Source organism: Meleagris gallopavo, chromosome 2 (genome assembly GCF_000146605.3).
Source record: "Meleagris gallopavo isolate NT-WF06-2002-E0010 breed Aviagen turkey brand Nicholas breeding stock chromosome 2, Turkey_5.1, whole genome shotgun sequence".
NCBI lineage: Eukaryota > Metazoa > Chordata > Aves > Galliformes > Phasianidae > Meleagris > Meleagris gallopavo.
In genome coordinates this window covers 51,192,358-51,201,265 of record NC_015012.2, presented here as the reverse complement: position 1 = coordinate 51,201,265, position 8,908 = coordinate 51,192,358, and the positions used below count along the sequence as shown (strand labels likewise).

General features: G+C 36.8%; 1 long non-coding RNA gene across 1 annotated transcript; it reads left to right on the top strand.

Moving 5' to 3' along the window:
• Positions 1–328: 328 nt before the first annotated feature.
• LOC104909738 lies at positions 329–8,326 on the top strand. The gene is made up of 3 exons (XR_004159054.1): positions 329–455; positions 3,009–3,081; positions 7,825–8,326. It is a non-coding gene; the product is annotated as an uncharacterized LOC104909738 (long non-coding RNA).
• Positions 8,327–8,908: the final 582 nt, after the last annotated feature.

Genomic DNA, 8,908 nt, shown 5'->3' with positions numbered 1-8,908 from the left:
TTCTTCTTATCCCATGCTCTCTTCCCAGAATACTGTTACTATCATGCATTATTGTATATGGAAGAGAGTTCTAGAAGCCAAGAAATCCATGGGATTGTATTTGGCATGCTAGTGTAGTACTTGTGTTTGCTAAAATCAGATGGGAAGAAACGTACGTTAGCTACTTTAAATAGAGCAGAAACATCCTAAATTCAACCAAAAATAATAGCTTAAGGTTACTTTTTATTATTAGGCACAGATGATTATGTCAAAGATCGCTTTGGCTTTATTCAGTGGTAAATCTGCTGCCACCAGCTATGTGTTTTGTCTGTCTTTTTCTCAGTAGCCAGCTTTAGGCAGTGGATCAACTGAATGCCTTAAATTCTCTATTGAACCTTGGCAGTGTTATGGAAGAAGTCTGCAGCCAATCCATGGGTCCCTGGTACAGCTCCAGCAGCTTAACAGATGGATCACCAGTAAGTCTCTTTTCCATTTCTCTGTTAAATATTCATGGAGCCAGCATGTGTATAGGCCCAACCATGCCCCTGGAGGTACTAGCAAGGGTCTCTGATCTTGGAAAGATATCACATTGGCCAGTGGAAGTCTGAGGACAGAAACGTTTTCTGCAAGACTCCATCCTTGAGTGCAGAACATGGAGTGGCAGCCATATGTGCAGTTGCACTGGTGAATATGTCTGCAGTGCATGCTTATACAATCTAATAATAGGCCAGTGGCATACTGAATGTTAATGTGGGAAAACAGGGAGTGAAAGATAAGGAAATGCCTTGAAATAAGTTGAAGCATCAACCACAGAAAAAGTTTTCTTGTTATCTTGCTGCGAAATCGAATCAAAATACAAGCTAAATTCTCCACTCCCATTACATACAACTCTTTATTTTCAGAATGTACTGCAGAAAACCTTGTTAAATGCAAGGACATACAGCCCTGTGAATTGCTTAGTGTATTTAGATCCCAGTCAGAACTAGAATTATGTTTTCTTTCTATTGTTTATTATCACCATTATCATCATTAAAAAAAATATACCCCTGGAATACCAGCGTATATACATAAATATTGAGCTGCATTTTGGGGCTCTACTGCAACTATAATCTTTTCTTAACTCTGAAATGTCTACAAAGCCTACAAAGTGCTCTTTTAAAGGCCGCCTTCTGTGAAAAGAAGGATATTTTATATGATACTCAGATACATGTAAGATATTTGTCACAACCTGAATGCTATGGCATAAGAGTTCTGTAAGGTGCAACTTTAATGATGAAATAAACTACAGTGTAACTAATACAGGTTTAATCATTGTCTCCTATATACTCTGGTATTTTTTGTAGCTCAGGAAGATCTTTCCTCTCTTATAAGTAGAGTTATTTCTGAAAAGTAGTTGTTCAGTTAGCTCATGCCTATCACAAACTAAATATTTTTGAAAACAAACCTAAAGAATTTATACTGAATTTCACTTACAAAAATGGGATGCATTTGCATCATCAAAAGGTGGCCATGTAAAACCAGAAAGAGATCAAACTGGACACTTGCAAATGAACATGCTTGAAAATTAAATCCTTATATACATTGAATATTTTTGCTGTGTTTGCTATCAGTTGAGAGGAGGAAGAAGAAATAACAAAGTAGTTCAGAATGTACCTTTCCGTTTTCTTCAGTAAAAATTTGCATTTTATGGCTGACTGTTCAGACTTTCCTTGAGATTATTTTGGAGAGAGGAGTAGTAAACAAAAACAGATATAAAAAATTGCCAGAGAACTGACATTTAAGTATAAGCTAACACTGGGTATATACTTTCACAGAATCACAAAATGACAGGAATTGGAAGTGACCTGAAAAGATCATCTAGTCCAATCACCCTGATGGAACAGGAACATCTAGGCCAGATCACACAGGAATGTGTACAGGCAGATTTTGAATGTCTCCAGAGAAGGAGACTGCACAACCTCTCTGGGCAGACTGTTCTGGTGTTCTCTCACCCTTACTGTGAAGAAATCTTTTTTCTCATATTTATGTGGAACCTCCTATGCTCCAGCTTGCACCCATTGCCCCTTGTCCTATCATTGGATGTCACTGAGAAGAGCTTAGCTCCATTCTCCTGACACTCACCTTTTACATATCTATAAACATTAGTGAGGTTTCAGTGCTTCTGAACAGTTACAATCAATTTCTTTAGCTGTAGCGTACAGCACATTTTACCCACTGTTTGTTCAAGGTGAATGTTATTATTGCTGATTCTATGTGTGACCACAGTGATCTCACTTTATTCTTATATTTCTCTATGTTTATTAGAAAAATTATTTAGGCAGGATTCTTCAATTCTTGCCTAAATTTTGATTCATTGAAATGGTGAGTCATAAAACATGGTTTAGTGACTAATTGCTGATTAACTGTATTAAAATCTTTAGTCAGAGAATCCCCTCTAAAAGTACAAAGAGCATATTATCTAAGAAAATGGTCACTCACGTTTTAGACAGAAATTTAGAAATGATTCTCTTTCATGTATACTAGCAACTGAAAACCTACTTTCATAAATGTTATACACCTCATTTTAAACTTTTTTAGAGTGTAGTTTTGTTTAGTTCTCTAAATCTCATGGCTCTAATTATTTACAGCATAAACTATGTGGATATAATAGGTCATATCTTAGTGAAAATGAATTCAGTAAATGAAAATTTCTGTTCCAGAATATATCCTCACTCACTAGATTTTAAAATAATCATTTGTTTATTTCTTTATATGAGATATCCTTAGCAATAGCTATCAACATCTTCTTATCAGTACTGGAAAATTTCTATTAAAACAGAAAGGGAAACTATTATTATGTTTCAGAGAAACAGAGAGATTTTAAAACACATGATTTGGCCAACCATGAAGTGTTATACAATATATATTTTTTTAAATAAACTGCAACCATTTCAAAGTGAGAAATAGATTGTAACTAATGAGTCATTCTCTTTTTGTGAATATTGAAATAAAATGTTGACATGTTCAGAACATTTCTAACATTTTTCTAGGTAAAGGATTTACAAAAACTGTCCTGTTCCTGGAAACAATGCTGGCTTCAGCCAATCAGGTTTTAGCAGAGAGGTGAGTTTTGGAAAAACTCTTCAGTAATTTTTATTTTCAGTAGTATTTCATTAGTATTTATTTCACAGTTTTTTATATTTCGTAGATAAGTGAGAATGAACTTCACAAACACGTGAGTGCTAATTATAGTATGTTAAGCGACTGAAAGTTCTTGCTTCCACTTTGACTGATACCAAAATAGCCTGTCATAAGATATTTTGACACATCTCCTTAAAAACCCTCTGCTGAATCAGGAAGATAAAAAATAAATGTGTGAAAACAGACAGCAGAAGATATTTTCTAAAGATCTTAGAAGCTTTAAATAAATGTATTATTCTAGCCAGTCATTATGGTTAGTTGTTCAGTGGGGTTGCCTTAGTTCAATCACATTACATCACACTCTATGACTATTGACTTAACATTGCCATGGTACTTTTCGATCTATCTCCTGTAGATGACATAACATATGCACACAAGCGTACACACCTCTGTAAAACAGAATAACACACAGTAAGAAAACAATGTACTCAGACTTTAGATCAGAATTAGTCACTGCCTGTTCTTCCCGGTGGTCAATCCTGCCATATGCATCCCAGTGAATCTTTTGGATAAGGATGAACTGTGCAGTAAGTCTGTACTGCAATATTTTCTTGGATCCTGATCCTCGCATCATCCTAGCATTTGGCCAGAATGACTGTACCATATTAGGCCATCATTCTTAGGTTTCATTTTCAAGGAAAACAGTAATACAGTGGAGAAGCAGAACGCAGCATGATTAGGTGTCATTCCAGAGGGGATGATGAAATGACTGAAGAGTACACTTGGATTTGTGGATCTCTGAGAAGTGTTCCCAGGTTCCTGACCCAACAGGACAATATTAGTAAGGATCATCTAGATCCTTAATGAAAGTCTTAAATTATTTTAAAGGGAATCACTTGAAATTTGGATCAAGAGCCAATACATATGCCCAAGCACAAAAGGAGTGCTATCAAGTTTCTTTCACAAATTTACGCCTTGTGAAATTGTTTTCTGCACTGCTGTGATATAGTGCCTTTCATTATTCTCTCAAAGGAATCATCTCTTATATTTTTTCCCTTTTGGTCTATTTGGCTTCCTGCTTTAATCTAATTCTCACTGCTCAGAGGAATCATCAGACCTGGCTGAGATTTGTATCTTTATGGAGAGCTCATCAATAGTTTACATAATGTTATGACAGGGCCAGGGTTCACACAGCTGGAGAAGTACTAGGCAAGAGTCCTGAGTTAAGCAGAAAAAGACTTCTTGAGAATCTCAACATTGTTTAAATGTTTTTATTCTTCTGAAGAAGCCAAAACAACATAAAAGTGATGTGTACAGGTTTGCTGGCAGCTGGTGTGCTGCGACTGATAATGCTTGTGTTAATTATGCTCTCACTATTACCACGTGATCTACCCATCTGCTTTTTAAAGCCAGCTGTTTTCCTTTATCTTCCTGCTGAACTACCAGTTATTCAGGACAGTGATCATCTTTTTGTGAGATCAAGGAGAAAAGAACTGCAGTGAAATTCTGTTATGGAGGTTACACTGTCATGACTCAACTAATCAAGCTAAAATGCCTTTAAAAAGCAAGTTTAGTCACAGTATGTTTTCCAGCTTGAATGTCTTTAAATATTAATTAAGATTGGACCAAGAATGTATTTAGAAAACTAAATTTTTGAATTTCACCCTTCCTGGAATTCAGAAATTGTACATAGGCATTGTCAGATATTTAATAGTGCAAGTTTTAATACAAACTCTTTGCTGCACAGTTCCTACAAATACATTTTATCCAGTTTACTTCTCTCTAGTTTCTGACTGGTTGCTTAAGTCACATAATATTCTTGCTGTTCTTTATTGGGTAACTCATACCTTTTAGACTAGAAAATAGTGAACACAAAGTATTTTTCTTCAGTGGGAACATGGACATTCATGTGGACATTATTCAGACTGCTATGCACATGCAAAGAAAAAAATCATGTTCATGTAAAATAATAAAAAAGAGGCATGATGATAGTTAAAAAGCAACAGTAAATGCAGAGAAAACAATGCATCTGTGAGCTGTTGCTTTGCAGCATTTGTTCAGTATTTGTCCAGTCTTTGAGCAAATACAAAAACCCAAAACAGAGTAGCATAAAAAAACCTGTTCTTATGATACTAGAATTCCTTTTCAGCCTTTAACTAGCAAGTACATTCCCGTTCTCTCCCTTAAAAGAACAACTTCCCCCATCCCTCTGCTGCTTATGGACACATTCTTTTATTTCCCGATCTCAGAAAATATTTTCCCTTAACAAACAAAAAGTCCCAACCAATCAACCAACAAACTTATCAACCAACAAAAACAACAACGAAAACCCAACCCCCCAGTTAATGAAACAGCATTATAGACAGCAGAGCTGTCACTCGTCAGATCAGGCTGCTTAGGTTGCCATCCAACCTGACCTTGAGTTCCTCCATCTACAATATCTCTGGGTAACATGTTCCAGTGCATCACCAACCACTGAATAAAGAATTTCTTCTTAACATCTAGCCTAAATCTTTGCTCTTTCAGTTTAATGCTATTCCCCCTTGTCCTGTCACTATTAGATCGTGTAAAATGTTGGTCCCCATCCTGCTTGTATGCTCTGTTCAAATATTGGAAGGCTGCAATGAATTCTCCCTGGAGCCTTTTCTTTTCCTCTGGACCTGCACCAACAGCTCTGCATTTTTTCTGTGCTAGCACCTCCAACTTGGATGCAGATGTGGGGCAACATAGAAGGGCAGAGCCCAAGGGGACAATCACATCCCTCTCCTTGCTAGCCACCCCTCTTTTGATGCAGTCCAGGATACTGTTGGCCTTGTAGGCTGCAAGTGCATACTGCTGACTCACTTTTCACCCATCATGGCCCCCAAGTCCTTGTCAGTAGGGCTGATCTTAATGAATTCTTCTTTGTGCCTGTACTCTATCTGGGAAGTTTAATGAGGCACTTGGTCTCATTAAACTTCATTAGGTTCTCATGTCCCCACTTTCCAAGCCTATCCAGGCCCCTCTAGATGATATCCCTTCTTTCTATTGTGCCAGCTGCATCACTCAGCTTGGTGTCATCAAACTTGGCATCAAAATGAAACTTCTTTAGATTTTATCCCTGTATGAAAGAAAAGTATACACAATATTCAGAATTATCTTACTGTGGCCCCGTGGAAATTTCGTTACAAATAATATTCAAATTACTTTTAGCTTTCTTCATTTCACTTAATTTTGTGAACTACTTTGCAGAGATTACCTTTCCCATAAACATTCTTTCATCAAATAGTTTCTAAAAACTAGATTTTGAAAGAGAATAATGTTTCATATTCAAAACTGGGAGTTTCTGCAGGATAAACTTGTTTACACTGCACAAACCATTAATCTTTTCCTTTTATCATATGTGGAAAAACTTAAGAGACACTAATTTGAACATGTAAGGAAAGTTGATATATCACCATGTCAGAAACAGAAATTTAGAGTTACCAATATTCATAGAATCATCAAAATGTTTGGGTTGGAAGGGACCTTTAAGATCATCTAGTTCCAGCCTCCTGCTATAGGCAGAGACATCTCCCAGTAGATCAGGTTTCTCAAATCACATTCAGCCTGGCCTTGAACACCTCCATGGTGGGGGCATCCACAATCTCTCTGGGCAACTTGATCCAGTGTCTCACCACTCTCGTAGTAAAGAATTTATTCCTAATATCTACCCTAAATCTACCATCTTCCAGTTTAAAACCATTTCCCTTCATCTTGTCACTGCATGCCTTTTAAAAAAAAACCCTCTCCAGCTTTCCTTTATGCTCCCTTCAAGTACTGAATAGTTGCTGTAAGGTCCACGCAGAGCCTTCTCTTCTCTAGGCTGAAGAGCACAACTCTCAGACTATCCCTGCAAAGGAGGTGCTTCGGCCCTTTGAGCATCTGTGTGGCCTGCCTCTGGATCCAATCCAACATGTCCTTCTTGTGTTGAGGGTCCCAACTGGATGCGGAATTCCAGGTGAGGTCTCGTGTGAACAGAGTAGAGATGTGGAATCACCTCCCTCATCCTGCTGGTCATGCTTTTGATTCAACTCAGGATACAGTCGGTCTTCTGGGCTGCAGGAGAACATTACCAGCTCATGTTGAGTCTTTCATCAAGTGACATCCCCAAATCCTGAGCAAACCTGAGGGTTGCTCTCAAGCCATTCTCTGTCCAGCCTCTGTTTGTGCTTGAGGTTGCTCCAACCTGGGTGCAGGACCTTGCACTTGGCCATGTTGAACTTCATGAGGTTGTCATGGGCCTACCTCTCAAGCCTGTCCAGGTCCCTCTGTATGACATGCCTTCCCTTTAGCATGTTAACTGCACCACTCAGCTTGATGTCATCGGTTTTGCATATGATTGAGTCATGAATTATAAAAACCTTTTTAATTTTTCTGTTTTTTTTTTCCATGATATTTCAAGGCAATATTCACAAATTTGAAGCAAATGCTGTAATTCTTAGTTCAGTCAATCCTTTCTAGCTTCTGTGAATTAATTTTGACTCACAAGATGATTTTTATAATTGGAAACATCATGAGTACACATGTTAATCAGAATTCTGGAAATATATATTTTTTAAATAGAAGAAATTTTAAACAATAAAAAGTAAACTTTTAGAAATATCTGTAGCTTTGAACATGAATTCTTTTTATTTATTTATTTATTGTCAGTTTGATATTTCCATGCAATGACATAATTTACCTGAGTTACAATTTATTTTCTAGCATAAGGAAAATCTCATATACCTGACATACTGCAGATTGGATTTAAAACTAAGAAGAAAAATGTATTCAAAGCTCTGAATGAAACCACTCTCAAGGGAAAGCTGGAGTCCTTTATTTGAAGATCTGGCTGCTACTGCTCTGTCTTACTGTGTTTGAGGGGGTATTGGAGGGATTTATGAAGAGTGAGTGATTCCTCATATTAGCAGTTTCCTATACATAATTTCAGCATGGCAGCTGAGATAAAGCTGAAGATCATCCCTGTCATTCTATCCCTAATGTGTCTAGTAACAGTTATGGCACTTTCATGCAGTTCAGACTTTTCTCTTGAACTTTACTCCAACTGTGTCTGGATCTCAGTTTCCCATAAATCAGATATATATGAACAGTAATAGAGATTTCTATAGGTTTCTACTGTCTGTATTTTTTTCTTCAAAGTTCTGGCCTCCTGTTTATGAGAAAAATCATTACATGTCATATCAAATTTTCTTAAATAAGAATCCTTTTTTTTTTAATAAATGCACCTGTTACTTCATATCTTTATTTTTTTTCAGTCATATATATTGTTGATTTTCTTTTATTTCTTCCTGGATACAAATAGTAAATTGAAGAGGCTGATAACTGGACTGCTCTTTGTGCTTCTAACATCTGATACAAAATGGACCCTTAAAAATTGTATCAAAGCAATTAACCTTCTTAGCATGTGCTTATGAGCATGCAAAATGAAGCAACACTCTGGTGACATCATTGTCAGGTCATCCTGCAAGAATAATGAAATCATATAGAGAGGTGTGCCCTGAGGCATACTCCGTTGCCATAATTAGATTGAAGGCTCCCTTGGATATGATGCCTTATTGCAAGAACATTTGCAGGAACTAATTGTGGTATGCTTTTGCATCAAGTATTGGTGTACAGCATCATTTATGGCTCGAAAATAGCTGTAATTGTGTGCAATGATTGAGTCATTTCCTGAATTTAGTATCCTAAGAAGAGTATGAATTAAATGACTAACACACTCTTGACTTTGTCATTTTTTTTTGTCTCTGGCTGGATTCTTAAGAAGATCTCTCTGTGCTTTTGCATTTTT